This window comes from Amphiura filiformis, chromosome 19, assembly GCF_039555335.1.
Source record: "Amphiura filiformis chromosome 19, Afil_fr2py, whole genome shotgun sequence".
Taxonomy (NCBI): Eukaryota; Metazoa; Echinodermata; class Ophiuroidea; order Amphilepidida; family Amphiuridae; genus Amphiura; species Amphiura filiformis.
The window spans coordinates 9,051,700-9,076,428 of record NC_092646.1 but is presented as its reverse complement, the minus strand read 5'-3'; the positions used below and the strand labels follow the sequence as shown (position 1 = coordinate 9,076,428).

The 24,729-nt window shown below is 36.9% G+C and overlaps 1 protein-coding gene across 2 annotated transcripts in view; it reads left to right on the top strand.

Moving 5' to 3' along the window:
* LOC140140883 (alpha-N-acetyl-neuraminyl-2,3-beta-galactosyl-1,3-N-acetyl-galactosaminide alpha-2,6-sialyltransferase-like) overlaps positions 1-24,729 on the top strand; it is a 201,568-nt gene that overhangs the window by 45,873 nt on the left and 130,966 nt on the right. Inside the window, exon 1 of one of the 2 annotated variants that reach the window (XM_072162632.1) lies at positions 1,086-1,191. The exons of the other annotated variant lie outside the window; for it this stretch is intronic. The gene's annotated coding sequence lies outside the window, so the exon portion shown is untranslated. Of the gene's footprint in view, positions 1-1,085; positions 1,192-24,729 lie in introns of those variants that run through there. 2 annotated transcript variants of the gene reach the window in all.

The following is a 24,729-nucleotide window of genomic DNA, read 5'->3' as shown; positions in this document are numbered from 1 at the left end:
GTGGTGGTAGTGTGTGGTTTGAGTGAGGGTGTAAGGTTTGTGTTTGTATGTCTGTATGTTTTAACAGTTCTTTCTTATTACAATAATGACGTTTGTATACATGCTAAAGTAAGATACACTGATGACACTATATATTGATTGCCCTATTTCCCAATATCTATATTATATAAGAGAATGTATATAGGCGCCTATGTACATTTGTGCATAACATATTGCCGATTTGCCCAGTTTCCTTCAACTGATAACACTAATACAGTTTTTCCTGTCTCTGGATGCACTTAATGGTAATATAAGCCATACAATTCAATACACTATATCAGTGAATATATCACTTTGTATACTGCTTTGCACTTTCTAAGCTACACAGAATGAAATCAGTTTCAACTTTCACACCCCTGTCACAAAAATGGCACAGCCGGTATACCCATGATACGTCTGTGCAGCAAGCGACCACTGCATCGTTATAAGGTTGGTTGCAAATGCCGTCAGTCCAGCGTAATATTGAATCGTGAGGCGGGCAAAAGGAATACCTGAGATGCAATGTTAACCCGTGTTTGAGGATGTTACATATTAGACAGACATGAGGTGTTTGCCTCGATGGTATGAGACACAGATGATTGTGACGTGTGAAGTGTTTCAATCAACGTGCGAGCACACAGTGATATAAAAATGTATAGACATATAATGTAGTCTGCTCACAGAGAGTGATACTTAACAAAGTATGCATACAGGATTCATCAAGCTACGTATGGTCTGGTAGTATGGAGTGCATGGGCAATTGAAAGTTAGCATGCTAGTTTACCACGTGGAGTGATTACGTCTAGGGAATTCAACGGGTAGACTGTAATACGCTTGTAGCGGCATTTTCTGCTTCAACATTAAAACTGCAGAACGTGTTTTCTTTGCATTGCACCACCTTTAAACCTATGCTATTTACTTTATCTTTTGTACCAGGATTTACCACCTGTTGAGTGAATTTAAAGAATAACCGACTTCTTGTGGATTATTATACATTCTTGATCTCTGTGCGCATCAGTTAGTGATAAACACCTGAGTATTGCTATCATCTTCATTCATACACAAACTTAAGGCTTGTACAATACGAAAGTCAGGATAGTTAGCTGCTGGAACAGCAGGTACGAAGTACATAATCAACTTTTTGAATTTAAAAGGAGACCTTAATTGCACAAGGTAAGATACAAAGTTTATTAATATGTGGCAAGATCAAGAGGAATGAGTCGTTTACAACTATAAACGTTTTTGCATCATTTTCTGGCAGTTTATGAATGATACAACCCCATCAAAATTATACATCTGGTTTATTAAATACCGAGTTATGAGCCATATATCAATGGCTGAAAACAACTTAAAACACAATAATTCTTTTTAACACTGTTTTTGCCAATATCTCAAAAACAATATTAGCGACATCCGACTCATTCTCCTTGATCATGTCAAATATGTTTCTCTTATGTTAGAATTTTAGTATCTTGGACCAATATGCAAATATTGAGATCTTGAACTTCGTCTTATGATTGTCCCATTTTGAAAGTGGACATTTTTGTAAGCAACTGTTACCACATATAAGTGTTATCTAGTACATTGGGGTATTCCATATGAGATCTATCCTATGGAAGATATCTACCTTAATATTTCAAATAGAAGGTGTGAATTTCAAATCGTGTTACCTGAATGGGCGACTCCATTTGACATCTACACCCCCTATACACTCCCTTTGTGAGAGATTAATGTCGTGTCTTCCATAGGGGCTGTATGGATTTCAACTGGAATAGCCCATTACTTAATAGAAAGATTAAGATTGAAGCTAGTGTGTGCAAGGAATATGTTAAGAATCTATACGCATACTTGACTTATTATGAAGAGTAGGATATACTGTATTCCTTATGAATACAATCAATGTGAGATGCTGTGTTCTGTTCCTTGGAGTACAGCATCGCAAAAAATGTATAATGCTGTTGATTGTGTATAAGATATGTGATGCTAATCTCACATGGTCAAATCACCTGGTTATTTGAATTGCATCTCCTAAGATCATGTTGTAGATAGCCAGTATTAGGTGAGCATTGCAACTGAGCAGGCTGGAATAAGCATAACACACGAATATACACTGTAATGTACATAATTTGCAGAAAACGTCTTGAAAAAGCTCAGATTTAGATACAGTAACGGGCCCTTATGAATTTGTATGCTAGTAACACTTTACTTACAAAGATATTACCATTAATACTTAGAATCTTTTCCTGATTTGATTTGAAAACATATGATTACTACTCATGTAATGCACGCTATATCATACTTGCAGTAAACAAATACTGTGTACAGTCCTCTTTATAAAGCTTATGAGAGCTCTGTGTCTAAAAGAATTCTTTATAATGATACATGCAACCAGAAGCCCCAACTACGGTTCAATGTCTGGCAAGCCTCCTCAAGTAAATGTACGTTTTCCCCATACACACGACCGGCCACGCTTGCAGGTATCAAATGTACAGTAATATTCCTTGGCGTAGCTCGCTACGTGTGATTGATAACCTACAAAGTACACAGTCTACTAATGACTGGTCATTCCGTGATTTAGTCAGCTTAAATTTAGTTACAACAGAGAGATCATCTATCAATACACTTAGAGCACGGCTGTTTGGGCAATAATCAGGTGCGTTTATTAAAGTGTTTTGGTTGCTCATTTTAAAGGAAAACGTTTTATTAAGATTGGCTATGGTGGTGATCAGAGAGAGATTGCGACGTTTATACGTAGAATTTACATCTCAGACGGGTTTTATATCACTACCCACTCATTGAATGCTACAAAATATAAAGTAGATATATACGTGGGTATTGATAACACTAGGATTATACTTGTCGCAGTTGCTTGGATTTTCTTGTATTAAAGCGATCACCTCACCTATTTTGGTTTTTTTCCTTATTCATGTTATTATATGTGTTATAAAAATAAGGGATATTTGTATGTTTCCCATTGATACCACTAGTGAAAGATTACCTTTCGCATTTGCTTGGATTATTTTACTACATGGTCCTCTTAAAGGATTGTGTGTTTTTCCTACTGATAATACTAGTTATAACTGATACTTGTCACAATTGCCTTGGATTGTTTTGTATTAAGATCTCATATCTATTGTGGTCTCTTTTCTTAAGGAATACTCTGGTTAGCCTCCTCAATACGTTCCCATCGATAACACTGAAAGGTTATCGCAGTAGCTTGGATTATTTTATTGTGGTCCTCTTAACTCGTGGGTGTCGACTGCAGACGACAAGTTTAAATCTGGTTTTAGATTAGAAGATTTCACAATTGTAAATTGTCATGAACATATTTGGAATCAGCATGAAAAATGCTTTAAAATGAGTACAAACAAGCCTAGTATTGGTTCAGTGGTTCTTGAAATAGCTCTTGATATTTTGAGAAAATATCTCAAAACTTGCTGATGCTGAAGCCTATGGTTAGCATGCAGAGCAAGAGATAATATGTATATTTTACACTGATATTTTGTTACTAGTGATAAATGATACTTTTCACAATTTGTTTGGAGTATTTCGTATTAAGCTATATCCTGTATTGTGGTCCTTTTTGTAAGGGATATGTGTATGTTTCTTATCGATAACACTAGGCTATCCATGTCTGAGTTGCTGCTATTATTTCGCATTAAGCTATAACCTATTGTGGTCCTTTTTCGGATGTTTCTCATCGATAACACTATAGTGAAAGATTATCTTGTCGCCCGGCTTGTCGCATTTGCTTGGATTCATTTATTGTGGTCCTCTTGGATTATTCTGTATTAAGCTATCACGTATTGGGCTATTCCAGAAATTAACGGCACCTACCCTAAAGAAGACATGGGATTCCCAATAAGTTTGAGTTTTCCCATGTCTTGTTTAGGGGTAAAAAGCCGTCCTCAGCAATTGCGAGCACCAACATGCGAGGGGGGTATACACCCCCACCCACCCACACACACACATTTGAACATGAGAGTCCGTGATCATTATTTTTAGAATCCAATTAAATATTCATAGCTGATTGATCATTGATTATCGGTTATCGACTATCGATTAACACCATCTCAAACGCTGCTTACCAGCGTGCTAAGGTAAGACTGTGATGAAATCCGTAGGCATGATACTCTATGCACTACTGCTGGCTATGATCTGACCTCATTGTTTACGAGGGGGAGGGGGTTGGTGAGGGGAATTTATAATCGTTAATTGATTATTGATTATCGATTATCGATTATCGATAATCAATTATCGATTATTGATAATCAATCATTAGTATATCCATATTCAATGTTTGAAAATGTATAGGCCTACACAAACGCCAAAACGGGATATCTGCATTAATTTGAAAAAATGATTTTCTCCAAAGTGCTATAAAAGCACACTCTTTGATCAGTTCTATGCACATCGTATGTCTGTCGTCGGTCTGCCCCCCCCCAACTTCATAATCAGAAGCTTTTCCCACCACGCTAGTAGATGCCATTGTAAAGTAGTGCTAGAGTTGGTGCGGTGGGGGAGAATATATAATTACAGATAGTCGATAACCGATAATCAATGATCAATCAGTTTTAAACGTTCAGTTAAACCCAAACACGCAAGTGATGATCAATGAATCGCTAAGGATGATTTCCTTCTGGGTAGTGGGGGGGGGGTGGTGGTGGGCGAGGAGTAATCGATAATTGATTATTGACTATCGATTATCGATTATCGATGATTAATTATCCATAATCAATCATTAGTTTATCCATATTCATTGTTGAAAAATGTATAGGCCTCCGCAACCGACAAAACTAGGAATCGCTAAGGATGATCTCCTGCGGGGGGGGTTGGTGAGGGGAATTTATAATCGTATATAGCGTGGTGGGAAAAGCTTCTGATTATAAAGTTGGGGGGCAGACCGACTTGGGCTATTTTAGAAATTAACGGCACCACCCTAAAGAAGACATGGGATTCCCAATAAGTTTGAGTTTTCCCATGTCTTCTTTAGGGGTAAAAAGCCGTCCTCAGCAATTGCGAGCACCAACATGCGAGGGGGGTAAACACCCCCCCACCCACACACACACATTTGAACATGAGAGTCCGTGATCATTATTTTTAGAATCCAATTAAATATTCATAGCTGATTGATCATTGATTATCGGTTATCGACTATCGATTAACACCATCTCAAACGCTGCTTACCAGCGTGCTAAGGTAAGACTGTGATGAAATCCGTAGGCATGATACTCTATGCACTACTGCTGGCTATGATCTGACCTCATTGTTTACGAGGTCAGATCTTAAAAAAGATTAAGATTTTCCCATGTCTTCTTTAGGGGGAGGGCCAAAAATATCTGGGTGCGCCCATTGTGGTGATGTATGTTTCCCCATGGATAACATTCAGTGAATGCTTACAATGACTCTGTTGTTTGGATTATTTCTCAACTCAAATGACCATATGTTGCAGGAACACGGTGTCTAAGGCCCGGGATATATATCTTTGGAATATACTGTTCATTCCAAATGACTTCACATTTCTTCATTTGGACTGAGTAAATGTATTTGCACAATAAAACTAATTTAGGTACATTTAAATGAATGCAAAGTGTCTAGATATTCCATGAGAAACGAATTTTGTCATCAAATAACTCAATTTAAGAATGTGTGCGTATGAAATGTAAAATCGTTACTAGTACTGCAATTGTTACGGGGTAGATAACAGCAGTGAAATGTTATACCGTCGTAGTTGATAAGGTGAGAAACGTGGTACCTCTGACAAACAATGTTATTTATTAAACAGAACATTGATAGGAAAATGCATATTATAGTTAGAAGCGAAACACGAGCTACGATATAACACTACCGCGAAACACATTGGATGTTACAAATCATTTATAGACATATATATTTCTAAACTGCAATGAAATAGTATATTTTAGCATCGGAGGATCAAGATTTAGTTCGGAAAGAACTTCATTATTCATTCTTTGAACTTTATCAACTCAAGACAAGATAGATATAGGAATAACAATCCAACAAGAAACAAATACTGCATATAAAGACGTAGAGTGATAACAACACTGTGAACGATGATTCACTGTGGTCGGTTACAATCAGTATCATGCATATCCCATAAGAATACGCACAAGTCTTGTTCTAAGGCATTTTCTAACGATGAACCGACGATGATTCGTTGTGGCCGGCTACAATAAGTAACGTAACATGCATATCCCAAAAGAATACGCACAGCTCTTGTTCTAAGGCATTTTTTTTAACGGTGAAACGACGATGATTCGTTGTGGCCGGCTACAATAAGTAACATGCATATCCCATAAGAATACGCACATGTCTTGATATAAGGCATTTTCTAACTAAGAAACGACGATGATTCACTGTGGTCGGCTACAATAAGTAACATGCATATCCCATAAAAATACGCACAACTCTTGTTCTAAGGCATTTTTCTAACAGTGAACCGACGATGATTCGTTGTGGCCGGCTACAATAAGTAACATGCATATCCCATAAGAATACGCACAGGTCTTGATCTAAGGCATATTTCTAACAGTAAAACGACGATGATTCGCTGTGGTTGGCTACAATCAGTAACATGCAAATCTTATAAAAAATACGCACAAGTCTTGATCTAAGGCATTTTTCTAACAGTAACACGAAAATGATTCGCTGCGGTCGGCTACAATCAGTAACATACAACTCCTATAAAAATACGCACAAGTCTTGTTCTACGGTATTTTTCTAACTAATAAACGACGACGATTCGTTGTGGCCGGCTACAATAAGTAACATGCATATCCCATAAGAAAACGCACAAGTCTTGATCTAAGGCATTTTTTAACGGTGAAACGACGATGATTCGTTGTGGCCTGCTACAATAAGCAACATGCAAATATCCTATAAAAATACGCACAAGTCTTGTTCTTAGGCATTTTTCTAACTGTGAACCGACGATGATTCACTGTGTTCGGTTACAATCAGTAACATGCATATACCATCAAAATACGTACAAGTCTTGTTCTACGGCATTTTCTAACTGTAAAACGACGATGATTCACTGTGGTCGGCTACAACCAGTAACATGCATATCCCATAAAAATACGCACAAGGCATTGTTTTAACTAAGAAACGACGATGATTCACTGTGGTCGGCTACAATAAGTAACATGCATATCCCATAAGAAAACGCACAAGCCTTGATCTAAGGCATTTTTTTAACGGTGAAACGACGATGATTCGTTGTGGCCTGCTACAATAAGTAACATGCAAATCCTATAAAAATACGCACAAGTCTTGTTCTTAGGCATTTTTCTAACTGTGAACCGACGATGATTCACTGTGTTCGGTTACAATCAGTAACATGCAAATCCCATAAAAATACGTACAAGTCTTGTTCTACGGCATTTTCTAACTGTAAACCGACGACGATTCGTTGTGGTCGGCTACAATCAGTAACATGCATATCCCATCAAAATACTCTTGTTCTAAGGCATTTTTCTAACTAAGAAACGACGATGAATCACTGCGGTCGGCTACAATCAGTAACATAAAAATACGCACCAGTCTTGTTCTAATACATATTTTCTAACTAAGAAACGACGATGATTCGTTGTGGTCGGCTACAATCAGTAACATGCAAATCCCATAAAAATGCCACAAGTCTTGTTCTACGTCATTTTTCTAACTAAGAGCGACGATGATTCACTATTGTCGGTCCCATAAAAATTCGCACAAGTCTTGTTCTACATTTTCTAAGGCATTTTTCTGACCAAAAAAGCAAGTACACCTCTTGATCTTCTTATTCTATTAAAAAAGAGTATGTCACACTGAAAAAATATTCAGATCAATTTGGAGGATTGTAGGTGTATAAGTCAACGTAGAGAAAGAGGTATATGGTTTTAGTTGTTCCTTCAACTTTAATATATATATATACTATTGTATTGTCGGAGGAAGCTACTAAATCAGTTCGGGGACACTGTGAAGTTTGACTTCTCTGACTTCATAGACAAGTCTGGGAAATCACAGACTCTATACTACATTTATTAGCTCATCTTTAAAAAGCAATGGACAAAACTAAGAATTAGTTGGTGGACAATTCTGCTTTATCGCTGCATTAATGTCATGACAAAAAACTGCACACATCGAATTTCAATTTGGCAATTTGCACAGGTGATTTTGAAGCAAATAAGCATTAATCTAATGTACTCACAGTGTGCCGTAGTGTTGCCTTACCTGTTGTCGACATTGAAATAAGTGGAAAAGTATGTGAAATCACAGGCTGATGGTATATGATTTCACAGACAGGTGTGTGAATTGGGCTATTTTAGTTGAAATCCACACTACCCCTGTGGAAGATTTTTGAAATATCTTCCACAGAGGGATTATGTTTTTCAAATGTAATTGGTCAGGTTTAATCATTTTGAAACCCATACTCCCTCTGTATTATGGCTTCACCTATATCTTCCACAACTGGAGTGAGCATTTCAAATAGAAGTTACCCAAGTTACCCATTGTCTATTCTATTCAAAACTCATACACCCTCTGTTGAAGACTGCATCAAATGAAATAGCCCATTCAGGGAAGCATGTGAATTCACAGTGCCCCGAACTGAAATTATTTGATACTTTAATCAAGCGCGAGGAAGCGACAGCGACGAACGCGGAAACTTCCATAGCAAAGACTGGTTTATAATGTGGGTCCAATTAGGAATGTTACATATATCACTAATGGCCATTATCAGACTTCATCAGAATTAAGAGTATGTAGGTTAAACGCAATACCAGATGATCGATGAGTGGGCTTGAGTAACGCGAAATCTAGCCAATTCTAGCAGATGTCCTGCAGCAAGAGACATATAAGTAGCATAGTAGATACGACCTCTTGTCTTGAGATATAACCCTCTCACACGGGCATCGACTGCAGAAGCTCCAAATTGTCTTTAAAAAAATTAAACATTGCAGAATTGTTCATTGCCATGACCATATTTGGAATCAGCATGAAAAATGCATCAAAATGAGTACAAACAAGCCTAGTAGGGCATATTGGTTTAGTGGTTCTTGAAATAGCTCTTGATATTTTGAGAAAATAAGGTCCCTTGAATTTTTCATGTTGAAGCCTATAGTGCCTATGGCCAGTATGCAAATTACTAATCGTTCTGCTATATACCAAAGTAGAAATACAATATCAACATGTAAATATCACATCACATACTGTCTACCGTTCCTAAAGTAAAACAGAGTATCTACAGAGTATCTCCCAGTTTTGAGATATATTCTCAAAATATCTAGAGCAATATGTAGAGCCACTGAACAAAAATAGGCTTGTTTGTACTCATTAATTAATGCATTTTTCATGCTGATTCCAAATATGTTCAAGAAAATGTACATATTTTTGAAACAAAATTTGAGATTTGTCGTCTGCAGTCGACACCCCGCGTGGTGAGAGTTATCTGCTGGTACTTAATGCTCTGCATAGCCTTCAACATAAAAAGTCTCAGTTTTGAGACATTTTCTCAAAATATTAAGAGCAATCGTTAGAGCCACCGATCCAATACTAGGCTTGTTTGTACTCATTTTAATGCATTTCTCATGCTTATTCCAAATATGTTCATGAAAATGTACATATCTGACATTTTTGAATTTTTGACACAAAATTTGAATTTTGTCATATGCAGTCAACACCCGCGTGGAAAGAGTTAAGCTTAAATAAAATATAAGATAATTTGTGAGTAGAGCATCGAGAGAGTCTAGGTTGTCAGTATAATGGATTTATGAAGAACCTTGATTGCAAAATAATTGAAAAACCATTGTATCGTATCATAGGATCGCTAAATTGGTTCCCTGCTCATAAAACGGCACTCGGGCATTAAGACGCTGCGATAAGATGAAGTTGTGTATCAATCAGATTGCAAGCTAACTGGAGTATATCGACGGAGAAGGGCATTAAGAGCAAAATATAGGGAGTTATACACTTCAACAAATGATTCATGAAGATTGCATTTTTAATTCAATCTAGCTATTTATAGCTGCAGCGAAAACCAATTTCATCTTTAATGCATTTTTTGAATCACATAAGTTTATCGTTTTGTTAGCCTTAAATGAAATGAAAACATTGAAAACCCCAAAATTAAGTTGATATTGAAAGATTATTAAAGTAATTGTCAAGTTATATTACACGAAGAAAGGGTTTACAATTCATTCATAATGCCTTCCATTAAAGTATGGTTCTAACGGCAAATAAGAGCATTGGAATTGTATGTTCAGAATTCATGAATCAGATGGGTATGCATGGATTTCTTTTTCAATAATCTGTCAAGATCGCCCATTTCACACAAATCCTCAAATCAGAACTAAACAGATACGGGCGTGTAAGACACAATATGCTACTGTTGCAAGGTACAATGTGTAAGTTCATTAATATTTAGGATAACAAAATGGGCTATTCCATTGCAATCTGCCATACACCTGTGGAAGATTTAAGCAAAGTCTCCCACAGAGGGAATATGTTTTCCAAATGGAATCGGCTAGGGTTAATTGTAATTTTGAAACACATACGCCCCATGTATTAAGGATTTACATCTTCCACAACTGGAGTGAAAATTTCAAATGGAAGTTGTCTGTTCTATTTGAAACCCATACTCCCTCTGTAGAAGACTTTAGCTAAATCTTCCACAGGGGGAGCGTGGATTTCAAATGGAATAGCCGAATATGTACACTCTTTCAGATGTATCTCGTCAAAAGCCCATTAGTATAATCAATAGATACTGGTTAACAAAGTTTTTTGTATCTGATTCAGAATATTCACTTACTTGTGTACGTTTCAACAACAAATGTTGTCTTTATCAACACTTGAAGGGTAGTGACTGCTATTGGCAACCGACGTAGAAGTAGTTCCAGCGTTGATCTTGGAGTTGCTATTGGTTTTCATCCAAGAGATTTTTTAGATCCCTGTTTCAGAAACTCATCATATTATGTGAGATAGTTGGTACTGTCCACATGTTCTTAAGGCTTCGTCGACTTTCTCCTCTTCTTCCAATATTTGTCATCCTCTTCAGTCACAACGCTATCTTTCCTGTCGTACAATGTGCGTGTCACACCAAGTTTTTGATGTAAAGGGCGATGAGACTGATAGTTGAGATATTGGTCTGTATGTGTTGGCTTACGGTAGACCAGTAGCTTTACAGTGCCGTCGTCTTTCTTAACTATCAATGTGTCCAGGAACGGACGGCTACCTTGGGATTCCTGTTCAAAGGTAAACTTTATTGACCCAGAATTTGTCAACTGGGTTGACGTGGTCAGTAAGCTGCTGGACTCAGTCTTTGGTAATAACTTCCAAAACGTCATCCACATAACGCAGCCATAGCTTCGGTCTACAATTTAAGGGTAGACCGGCAACCAGGAAGCATCAATAAACGGCAACCAGGAAGTTTGGAAACGTCATCAAGACCAAACAGTGTTGCCGTTTCATCAAACATCTAGAAACACCACAACAGAGTGATCAAGATTCCTGATAGGAATTGAAATATTTCTGAGTAAGTACCAGAATAATTGGATCTGAAAAAGAACCCTTTCTACTTTAATTTAAGGGTGCCGTAGCGATCGCCTGCTGTTCGAGAGACGAAGGATAGTACCAACTATCTCACATAGCCTATATGATGAGTTTCTGAAACAGGGATCTCAAAAAATCCCTTTGAGGAAAACCATCTGGCAACTCCAAGATCAACGCTGGAACTACTTCTAGCGTCGGTTGTCAATAGCAGTCACTACCCATCAAGTGTTGATGAAGACAATAGGTGTTGTTGAAACGTGCACAAGTAAGTGAACATTCTGGATCAGATACAAAGAACTTTGTTAACCAGTTTACTATACCGATCCTGATGAATCTGTCCAATCAATCAATATTATACGTAAGGGAATTAATAGAACATATATGTTACATATTGATATGCGGTAAGGATTTTCACAAAACATACCCGCTAACAAAATCAACAACAACAAAATTGTCAATATTTTCCCAGTTTAGCTTTTAGTAAATAAGATGGATACAGATTAACACGTTGATTTGGTTACCCATGATGATGATTTTAATATTTAAAGCACCCGGGATTAAACATAAATGATCTGCTGTCAATATATTTTATAAATGAATGGCCTAATAATACCTTAATAATAATATCAACTCGCACTAAGTATGCTAAGATAAGACCATAATCTGTTCAGTTTAAGCGAGTTTAGATAGTGAGTCATTCACCTCATAGATTGAGATGATTACTTCGATGGTAAGCCACACATCCTCAGCAGAAAAACGGAGGAAAGGAAGAGGAAAAAGGTAGAAGAAGAAGAAGTAGAACCACAATTGGCAAATACAAAAATACATTAGAAGAATTAGAAGTATACATGTAGAATAAGCAGAAGAAGGAAGATGCATTGTCATTTTTTCTATATGAAATAGTATAGCATTGTATAATAAAGAATGGTAGATCATACTATTTGTATTATAGATATTCTGCGTAAAACATTGCAGATGTAGCTCAGGCAATGTTTGCATCTACGATAACTAAACTTCAAAATGATTCGTTAAAATGTAATTTTACTCTCTTAAAACTTGTCGGCTTGGTATAGTACCATTTGAGCGCCTTTACTTGGGCTTAGTTGTTTGGGTACAAGCTTATAATAACATGATCATGATGATATAAACTATCGTATCAATCAGTACACACATAATATAAATAAGATTCTAAATCCATAAACCACCTGTCGCCAGATGCCAAGACTCATTTTAATGTGATACCAAGTGTATCTCATTTAAGGCCAACTTTTTCTTTAAATTAAAACTACCACCTGTTTATTAGATCACAAAATCAATATATCACCATGGACCACAACCATCCCAGTGGCATAGTTTAATAACCTCAATTAAACAATCATAGAGCAAAATTTGACCTCAGGTTGTGGAAAATGAGTTTGTGTACCCAAATTTCCAAAGGTCATTCAATGAATGTGCAACTGAATTGGGGTTAAAGAAATGTACCCTGATAGATGAGCATGTTGTGGATCCTAGTGTATACGGGTCACTCGTGATCTGGTAAAACCGTGTTACTGTCACGATTTCTGTTATTTACGAGTAATATTTCGATGTAATGTTGTTTTTATGAACGCCTTCTTCTGATCACATGTTTATTAAATCACAAAATCAAAGTGTTTATACGAGTCACCCGTGCTCTGGTTAAGTCCGCGTTATTATCCCGATTTCTCTTATTTACGAGTAATATTTCGATGTAATTGTTTTGATGAGGGCCTTCTTTTGGTCGGTAATATAAACTGGCCACCCTTAATATGGCAAGATTGCGCTACTATCAACATTTCCACTATGTAATATTTCGATATAGTTTTTGGTGAGTGTCTTCTATTTGTCATCGATATAAACTGGCCACCCTTGATATGGCAAGATTGCGCTACTATCATCATTGCCACTAATATTTCGATGTAGTTTTTGGTGAGTGTCTTCTATTTGTCATCAATATAAACTGGTCATCCATGATGTGATAAAAGTATGCAACTACTGTCATCATTTCTACGAATATTTCGATGTAGTTTTCGGCAAGTGTTTTTTATTCGTTATCAATATAAACTGGTCACCCAGGATATGGTAAGATTGCGCTACTATCATAATTTCCACTAATTTTCTTGGTTATTTTAACTACCGGAACGTATGAGCCTACATAGCCATTTCCACTAATATTTCGATGTATTTTTGATGAGTGTCTTCTTTTGGTCGGTAATATAAACTGGCCACCCTTGATATGGCAAGATTGCGCTACTATCAACATTTCCACTATGTAATATTTCGATGTAGGTTTTGGTGAGTGTCTTCTATTTGTCATCAATATAAACTGGTCACCCAGAATGTGGTAAGGTTGTGCTATTATCATCATTGCCACTAATATTTCGACGTAGTTTATGGTGAGTGTTTTCTATTTGTCATCAATATAAACTGGTCACCAATGATGTGGTAGGATTTGAGAAATATGCAAAAAATAGTCACAAATTTACCACAGGGTGTACTACCCCCTTAAGACGTTGAATGGATATAAATTTCGCCACCCAGACCAGATCTTTCTGGTCTGGTCACATTATGTGCTATGTTCAATATTTTTTGAGACACATTATAATAAAGAAGTGAGAGAACATACCAACACTATAACCTTCTATTTTGATAAAAATTCAGCTCAGTCCACACGACTATAGGCACTCGAGTCAACGGTCCGATCTTGAATTCTAATCACAGTGTCCAATACTTGAATCGGGCGTTTTTATTTATTTAGTGGGTCAATGGTAATACAGTTAGTCTTGTTATGTAAAGGTCGACAGTCTGAGTGGCAATATATGGTAAGTGTTGACGTAGACATAGACCCTTTATAATGTTAGACTGCACATGTATGGGCATTATCAACATCAACTCAGCGCACTTGAAACGACGCGTAAATTTACAAAATGTAAGATTTGACATTTCAGGACAGATGCGAGTTTTTTATATATAATTTAAAGCGATTGTCAGGCATAGTACGAACTTACAATTTTGTCTCAAAAGCCTGCAAGTAATATACTACTTGTCTTGTTTTGGGTTACGTCGGCTTGAATGAAAAGCGCGCGCTGTTCTCGGAATCACAGTATAATCGCGTGGAAAGGCGGCACAATCGGAATGCTCTTTCGCATACAGAGACCCATTTTAACATCTCTACCCATCTCGAGGTGACGCGCAGTATATTTTAGGTAGAATGCTTTTGGTCTAAGTGCAGTAATTGACGTCAGTACGAATATTATTAGACGCAACTTAAAAATTTGAGCGTTCACTTAAAGCATTTTACGAAACAGTAGTTATGCGTACAAAGCGTACAGTTATGTGTAAGCGTTACATATATTGGTCCCTTATGTGTAAGATCTGATATTGCAAGGATGTGCGTTTTATAGATGCCGCATGCGTGAATGAAACAGCAGCGTCGACAAGTTGACTTATGCATCCGACAAAAATCCACTATACCGCATGACAATAAAAGTGGATGCTGGTTGTTCTGGTTTAAGGCATGCAACATCTCATGCTAACAATGGAGCGGACACATAAGAATAATGTTCTGAGTTCTATAAAGGAGACCACAAGGCTTGATATAAGGTGTGTCATTTCCACCCATGTGCATGATTTTTCTCGGGAGGGCGAAAACTCCCGAATTTTCCTTCTTGACATTATTGACTTAAGAAGCAAAAGATTTATGACAATATAAATGTGATTATAACTTGACTCATTTCCTGGAAAATCAATGTACTAGTATTTTATGTACAAAATACACGGTAATGGTTTTAGTCAAATGGCTAAAATCTTCTGTCATCCCACTTGCCGAAAATTCTCACAACATCTTCATTCCTTTTGCACAAAATGTGACAAAGCCTTTATAGTTTCAAGAATTTGAAGTCAAATCCGTATTAGAGGTGCATGTTTGGTATGTAAACCAGGTACGCATTGTTTTAGCATACATTCCGAGTTCTCATTCAGAGAACTTGTTTGTTGAATTACTGAATAAAGAGTAGCATGTGTGATTGCATGAGGTAGATTGAATACGATGCTCATGAGGCACGCAATGGTGTATTGCAAACCTGAAATCAGTAGGTTATACCCCAGATGTTGTGTGTCCTGTTTTACATTAGGAACTGCATTTTATTGTACATCGGGACCGTTCAATATTTATGCCAAGGAGGGAGTGGGAGTGTTGACTAAAAAAATACGTAAAAACAAATTGGGTATATACTCCCTCGTGCCCGCTCTAAATTTTCCTCTTATTTCTCTATTTAAAACTATTCAGATTCCCCCTCATACCCCAAACCCATACAAGACACTATACACATCCCATACCCATCATACAAGACCCCAAAACAATTCCGACTTTCCCCTTAAAACTGTCACGCCCCTGGCGTAAATATTGTGCGGTACCTTACGTTATTGTTATATTGTATAACTACAATCGAAACATAATCACATTGTTGGAATATTTTACAATGAAATTTATCATTATATTATAAGTTGTCGGTAGACTATTATACTACATCCCAGTATTTATTATACCTTGCACATTTTACGCTAAAGAGACATTTCTTTGACATTATGTTGGTATCAAAGTCCGCGAACAGTAAACATATTTTGACTACTCTTTCCAGTTAAATGTCAACTTTATGTTTCATGTTTATGTAAGGGTGACAAAATGATTTGGTATTCGATATTTTTTGATGATACTTTGTGACATAATGAGGGTTTATATTACTCGTACATAAATTCTAGACAGTTCATTGGTTGATTGCCATTTATTATTTTTTACCATCAGCTTCTCCGTGAGATAGTCATACAACATTTTGTACTGCTTGATCTAAAACATAGAACTGTAGTTTTTTCACAAAATGTTAAATTTTACTCTCAGATATACCCTCCTTTAATTTTGACCTAAACAGATGTGGCTATACAGAAAAAATCGCCATTTAATACTAGCGTGTATGTCGCTAATGCGAGCCACTCCGTCGAACGTGACCCGGATCGGTTCTTTTGATATGTTATGACCGTCCCACACGCCATGTATGGTACGTACTGTGTTATGAACACATCTTGGTCAGTCGTTTTACTCAAAATCTGACAAATTTGACAAAACTACAGCACTTCAAGTCTTGGTTTTGCAGGGTATGTTTGTTTACTAAAGTACATAACAATCATGTAAAAAACAGATTTTTGATAAATATTGAGGGCGTCCTCCGCGGCAAATGTTACAATATGGCATATGGCTTTAATAAACAAAAGAGTTATTGCGTTTTCTACTTTGGAGGGCAGACAAACCGTCCCTGTTTTTTTTCCCGACGCTATACAATAAGTCCCTATCCTAATAACCCCGAGCTCCATATTTTTTAATAACTGAATTAATCCACCATGTCTTTGTACTTCCATAGTCGATATTATTTTTTAATATCGTAACGCCTCAAGATGTTACTCAGGTCATTTGGCTTGCTTGTTCTTCTTTTAATCACCATAATATCATAGAAATTATAATAAGGTTTGTTCGTAGCTGATGGGTTTATATGTCGACCTTTGGATTCTGGTATATGAGTTAGGCTTCTAGTCGTATACCCGCTCCATGCGAGTGATGAGCCATGGACAAGAACTTTCTGGGGATGGGCGAAAACTTTTTTTAAAAATTGATTTCAGAATATACACGGTTTGTTCTTGAGATGTAGTTTGAAATTGTGTACAGAATATAAAATTTTGGCGCCTTTTTTTTAAAAATCGTTTTTTACTTGTCAGCCTCGTTCACAAAAATCTGCCACCCAACTAACGTTGGCGCCTTTACCTATTGACCTTTTCAGTCAATTCCATATGCTTTTGCGAGTAGACCTGACATGTAGACTTGACGTCTCGCCGATGAGCACATTTGTTAAATGAACATCGTTATTGTGCATTTCAAAGCCATAAAGTGCACAGTGACGTCAAATGACAACATCCATGACATCCCCGGTCTACTCACAAAGGCTAATGGGATTTACCCAAACAATCGCTTGTTTTACTTTTTTGTCAGCCTCGTTCACATCTAAATTATCCAATTCAAACGAGTTTATTCGAGATGATTACGTTGATGAAAACGACATAATCAAAACAACATAATGTTAAAATACAACAATCGTTCACTAAGATCTCATACCTACACAGTTCTTTAACCCCCATTGTCTTTGTGTATTCATAGAATGACCTATAGTATGTTGGGTATAAACACGCAATTTGAGGTCAAATTTTGAGCTGTGATTGTTAGGGAGTTTAATGAACTGCGCCTTTGGAAATTAGATCACTGTGGCTCTAGGGTAACGTCTTCACTGTGTTTGTCGAATAAATATAAGCCAGATATGTAGCCATAGGCTTACATATTTCATTATATAACTCGAGTATGGCTACTCGGGTCGATGGTGCACTAGTTGTGAATCATTGATTAATATTACCCAGTATTATATGTGATGGCTTACACGTGTAGACAATTTGACAGGATTAGATTGTCGTACGTGGGCGCGGTACAAGAACGTGTGACATCATTGAAATGTCAATTTTAGGTGACGCAGTGACATTCTTTTACAACTGACCATAGTTTACGATACTTCGACGTGTCTGTCAATTTATAACGAAAAAAATATATATAAGGTCAAAATAACGTATCAAATTTTGTCTATATACCCCAGAAAGCTTTCATCATTACATGACTCTTGTTAACCATGAGTTGGCTGGTATACCACTAACCCTTAGGGTAAATTTAATAGGGTTTGGGGTTTAGTGTTATGGTTAGGGTCCGAGGGGTTAGGTTTAGAGTTAGTGTTAGCGTATTGCGGCTCTATATGGTTTTGGTGTACCTACAGAAATATCGATGATGTCACGTGTACCGCGGCCACGCATGAAACCAAATCTTGTCAAATCCCGGTGTCAAATACGTGATTTCGTCAAAGAGAACAATACGGGGACTCCCCCGGGGAGGACTAATAAATTCTATTTACAATGAATGTCTTCTTACAAGTAGCATAAAGCGAAATTAAAAGTAAATATTATGCTCCTTGGATCTAAAATCTCTGTTTGTCCGCTAGGTAAATCCAAAATATAATTGCACTAAAGAAAACCAGATGTGGTCGACTTTTAAATCGTATTTATGGGACCGTGGCGATAAAACTAAACATGAAGATAGTATTGGAATACATTCGATGATACTAGGCATTCTCTTCGAAGTATAAAGATTGTAAGAGACCATGCATCACTGTATATCTCAAATATGCTCATTTTTAGGGAACAATTCTTCAACCGGAATATGTTTATACATTCATAGAATGACCTTTGGATGAATTGGGTACGGTTACTCATACTCAGGAGGGTGAAAGTGCATAGGAACAATGCCGGAAACTACGTCACGCTATTGTTCGACCTAGGCTACATATTTTTTAACGCATGCGTGTTCGTCAATACAGCTTTAGTCTCCTCCACCTTCGCAACACGGTACGTGGAGTGTCTGGAATCACACTGACGGCGGAGGAGAATACTAGCTGGTCAGACAGTTTAATTTTATCAAGCATATAATACCTGAACAATCACCGTCATTTGATCGATTTACTACAGAATATATTCAAAATATAATTTTAATATTGTAAACCTGTTAACTTATATATTTGTGTACTAAAGTATAAGGACATGTGAATAAAATCATGTCGAAGACAAAATGGCCGCTAATCCGCCTATTGTCTAGACCTAGGATACATATTCCGAATGCGGGCAGCAGTCTAGGATGCTTATCCCTTCGTGTAGATCCCTGTCATACTCCACAAGTGGTAGTTCAAATTGGGTCTTTACTTGTTAATTGGAGCTGAACTGTGGCATTAGAGTCGAGATTATTATGGCTTATAGGGCATGTTGAAGTATCCTGCGCACAAAATGTATCCGTATTATAATACTTAAAGCAAAAGCAATTTCTTAACGACGCTAAAACTAAATTACAAAATAAAGTGGTCGATTTTGTTCTGCGTAACTTGATACCTCGTTCGGCACGATGCGACTTTAATCCACTAAGGTATACGCATTTGACTGACAAAGTTCCAAATTGACAAATTTGGACATTTCCTCCTTCAAGGCGATTTCCGCCACCTTTTGTTACGGGCTCCGGGCCTCATTACAGCACAGCTCCACAATGTTCACTTTTTCGAGGGAAAAGTCGATGTAAATTTTTGTCACCTTTGGAAAGTTCACTTTTTTATTCAAATTGCTGTAAGTTGGAAAATAAAGTCGTGTCGTGCCGAGCAAGGTATCAAAATATGCATAACAAACTTCTCCATCTATAGACCACTTTATTTTTAAATTTAGTTCTATTGTTTTGGCTTTTGTTTGAAGTGTATGGATACTTTTTGCCCGCAGTATATGTTTAAGTTGGAAAGCGTATTGTAAAATCTGGATCACATGTGTGTGACGTAATTGGTTACGAGAGGAAAATGTGTAACTATATATAGGGCGTCTTTTTATAGGTGTGATGGAATGAGCTCATTAGAACGAACAGCGTTGATGGATTTGTACGGAGTGGCCGGGTATGGAAATACTATAGCCCTACCTTTTAAATTCTAACGTATAATAGTGGATGAATACCAGAGCTATAGATGGATACATTGTGTGGATGGTAGCGTTAAGAGCACTTTTTCAATGCTACATTGTGTGTTCATTTTAGCTGTTGCACTCAATGATGGCATACATTTACACACACCACACCCCTTTACATTATCTGAAACACTTGCAGCTCCCGGGATTTCACCCAACATCAAGGACCGCCTTTAGGATCCCAATTTTAGATTCCTTTGCTAAAAAAGTGAAGCTAATGGCACGATATTGACCAGTAAACTGTTCAGGTGACGAAAAAACGGCCCGCTGCCAGAACGACCCAGATTTTGTGTCTGGGGATTTGCTGAAAAAATTCAGAAAATTTTCCAAATATGTTTGCAAAGTATTTTTAGATTTGTTTTTTTTTCTTCAGATTTTTCAAGCTTTCCGTTTGTGTTTTTTAATTGAAAACTGAAAAGTTTGTACGCATTTACCTGGAAACGAAGAGAATATTGGACAAATATCGAGTTTACACAAAAAAAAACCCCAACAATTTTATCGTAGTGATTTAAATAATTGTCCGAGATTCGGCTTTATACCCATACCTTCAAACGTGCTAACCTTGGACCCCCACGAAAAACACACATTTCATTTCCTCGTTTAATTTCTTTATTATTTTCAATTTATAGACCATTTGACTTGAAGTTCCATGTTCCATAATTTTCTAACAATACTCGTAAGCCTTATAGGCATCCCTATACAGTAAAAAAAAAATAAACAAAATGATTTAATAATTATTTTCAATGTAATATGATTAAATCTAATACCAGGATATTATTTAACCTATTTACCCCTTGTTTATATTATTACCTTGCGGCATTAGATAAGACTCTAACCTAAGATTGATTAGAAATATCATCCTTCCTGGCGTCTGCACGCTTTTACTCAGAGGACTAACCACTTTCACCCCAACATGCATCGCGATAACACAACGTACCTTCAAACCTCAACATTTTTATGTTCAATAATTTACGAGCTCCACTATTTTAGACAAAAATTAGTCCAGAAACATCTGGACCAGAAATACAGTTAAGCTGTGAATATATTATTTGCTATTTCATAGTATTGGTAAGACCTGACCAAGATGATTATTATCGTAGCTTATCGTTGCCTTCAACCAGTTTCCTTTGGTTTGATTATAGCTTGTTGGTATGTACTTCTAGTAAACGGTTATCCGCTGATTCACTCTTGAAGTATATGAAGAATAATCACGTTCGTGTACTGAACTGAAGTACATTGGTCCAAATAATCGCACTTGTATGGTTAGGACTCATTGCTGTGGCACAGAAATCGTTTATCGCGTGTCTGCTCTTAAAAACCAATCTCATTTCATGAGGTTTTATTCGAAAATTAGCAATTACGCAGATTTGTTTTAAACCTTTTTAACCGTATTTGTTGCAATGTATTGTGGGAGTACTGTAATATTTCCCTCAGCTTTGCTAGACAGTACTACGGATGTAGTACGGGACAAAAACATAGATGCGAATATAAGCCAAAGTATAGCCCATTGCATTCGGTTCTATTCGATGAAATTTATTATACGGTATAGGCTCGTGCGTGTTGTAAGAGGCACAACTTAGAAGAGGGGAGTTTGTGTCTAATTAAATAGTGCATACGAATGAATTAGTGAGTGGGTTAGTGAGTGAGTGAATGAATGCGTGAGTGAGTGAGTGAGTGAGTGAGTGGGGGTGTGAGTGAGTGAGTGAGTGGGTGACTATATGAACGAGCAAGTGAGGGGTGTGGTATGTAAGGGGTGTGTGGGTGGGGTGTGTGGTGTGTGTGGGGGCTTGTAGGTGCGGGTGAGAAGAGAGAGAAAAGAGGTGCAGAAATGAGACGGCACCGCTCAAATTGTATATTAACTTGTCGATACCTGCATGCGCGGTGCGCCCCATTTACCAACGTCTATACCCTACATTCCATCAATTTCTCCACAAATCATGTAACATTAGATCATCACTTAATATAGCTCATATAAAACACTTTTCCCATCTTTAGTACTGACAACTGTTTGAATAATGATGTAATAGACTATTTTCCTAATCATGATAACATTTTGTTAGATAATATTAACTAAATTTAAATACAAGACCATAGGAGGCACCACTTAAAAGCTTGTTTTCACCAAATTTACTATTCCAGTTGAGATCAATACACCCCTTAGGGAAGAGATGTGCACTTAATCTTCATACATTTTAAATGGGGTTACTTGAATGGTGACTCCATTTGAAATATACACCCCTGTGTGAGAGATTAAGGTCATGCATTCCATGGGGGGTGTATGGATTTCAACTGGAATAGCCGTATGTCTCATTTCATTTAGATAATCAAGTAAATCTATTTCTGTAAAGTTGGCCATATAATGAAATACCTCAATTTCATATATTGGGGCGCTTATCTAAAGGGGCTATCAAAATGCCAAGGGTTGGACTGAAAACAATATACGTTAAGCTCTGAAAATAAACTAAATTGGAGTGTTCATTTCGTCGGTTCTGAAGCACGTAATGAAGAAAAACAGACCGTGGTTATTCTGTCAATAGAAAATAGGGAATAAGATTTTACTTTCATCCCTTTGGGGACTTCCATATTTAATATACGCCTTATGAAAGTCATAGATATATCTGTTCAGTAATTTGATGCACACGTAAGGGAAAAATCATTTTAAAGAGCGACCACTTCGGAAGCAGCCTGGCCAGAGGTATAGAATGGTTGAATGGATAAGGGTTTTTGTGTATACGAAGAACGGAAAAGCTACCATATTATTGGCTTGAAATAACCTTCTAATGGTTGACCCGTATTCAAGGCAACATTCTATAGCTAATTTAACCCTTTTCGGAAGTGGATGGCAAGTGCAGTAGACAGTTATGCACTACAAAGATTGGGGTAAATTATATTGCACGGAGGTCCAAAGTATGGAAAGTTAACGTTGGTATCCAAATTGCTATTATGGTTGTTTTATCATATCAGGTTATGCTGCATGAGGGTAGTACGTATTATCATGATTATGTAATGTTCCAAAATAAGACGGTGTTTACTGGGTGTGTGAGTGTGTGTGTGTGGGGGGGGGGCTGGGGCTGGCTTGGTGTGTGTGGGGTGAGGTGGCATGTGTGTATTATGTTTTGTGATTTTATTTCCTGTGTGTTTGTGTATAGAGGTATAAGTGGCGTAATCTTATCCGATGAATAATGCCCCATCCTAGCAGCACGTTACAATGCGATACACAATCTTGATTTTATCTGAGGACAAATTAATAAACTTTCAATTGTGGCACGCAATTTAGTCGTCTTAATGCGTTGTCTTTAGCACCTGACGTGTCTGCATTGTGTTACAATTTGTCCCGTTTGTCCACAGTTGACAGATGTGATCAGAGAAACAAAGACGGCGTAAAATTTAACAGATTTTATTCGACTCGCATTTGAATAACCTTGCTTAAGGGACTTTCCCAATGACTTATGCGTGCTAATGAGCTATATTGATTACGGATGGGACACGGGAACAAACCGAAAAATTGCATTAAGTGCATAGATGAATTGAAGATACCTACCCTCCCAAGTAAAAAGGCTATATCTGCTTTGCTTATTGATATCATATGCTGCCCTTTACTTCGAGAGCAAGTCGTTTCAAAATATTCACCTTCCAAATCAAAGTGTAGTATCTGCTATGTTATTTACTTGCAATTACATCCCTTTTACTTAGTTGGTAGCAGGTTGATTCAAATCCCCTGTTTTCCCAAGTAAGAAGACGGTATCTGTTTTGGATTATATTTGTAGATATAGCGTTCCTGCTTGGGATAAATGTGATTAAGGTAAGTAAGCCATTTGTAGCTAATATTAATTTTGAGATATTGCCAATAATCGTGCTCAATTCCTTTGTATTTTATTGTTCTGAGCAACACTAAAATGGTCATATCTGTGGAATCGCTATTCCAATTGTGATGGGGTTTTCATCTAAATAAAGGACTGCAAATGGCCCATAAATGGAACTTTCAAAATGAATTTTGGCTTTGCCCTATAAATGACCCATTTTGCTTAAGAGGGCTTGTAAGATTGTTGATGGTGACGATGACAGAGACTGGTGAAAACGCTGTTTTTTTCACAGATGACATTCTCATACATTTGAGTTCATTTAGGAATAAAACCCTTCCAGCATGATTGGCAATTTCAAATGAAAATTTTAAAACGAATTTGTGGTTAATCAAAGGTTTTCATAATTATTTTTATATGAGGAGAAATGCAAAACAACATTTGAACTGTTTTAACAGCTCTGACGGTTTCGTTTTTCACGATAATGTTTTAGAAGTTAAGCAATATTCTTCAAATCTAATGTGAACGCTATCTCTTCAATTCCATGTCCTCAGCAAACAAAATGTTTTAAATACGTATTTATTTTGGTTTTGGTTAAAACGTTTTAATACCATTTAGATGTCGAGTTATATAAAGGTCGTGAAAACATTTTTACATGAAAAAACATTTTGTATAAAACTTAATTAATAATAACATTATTTTTTAAATATTTTGCGCT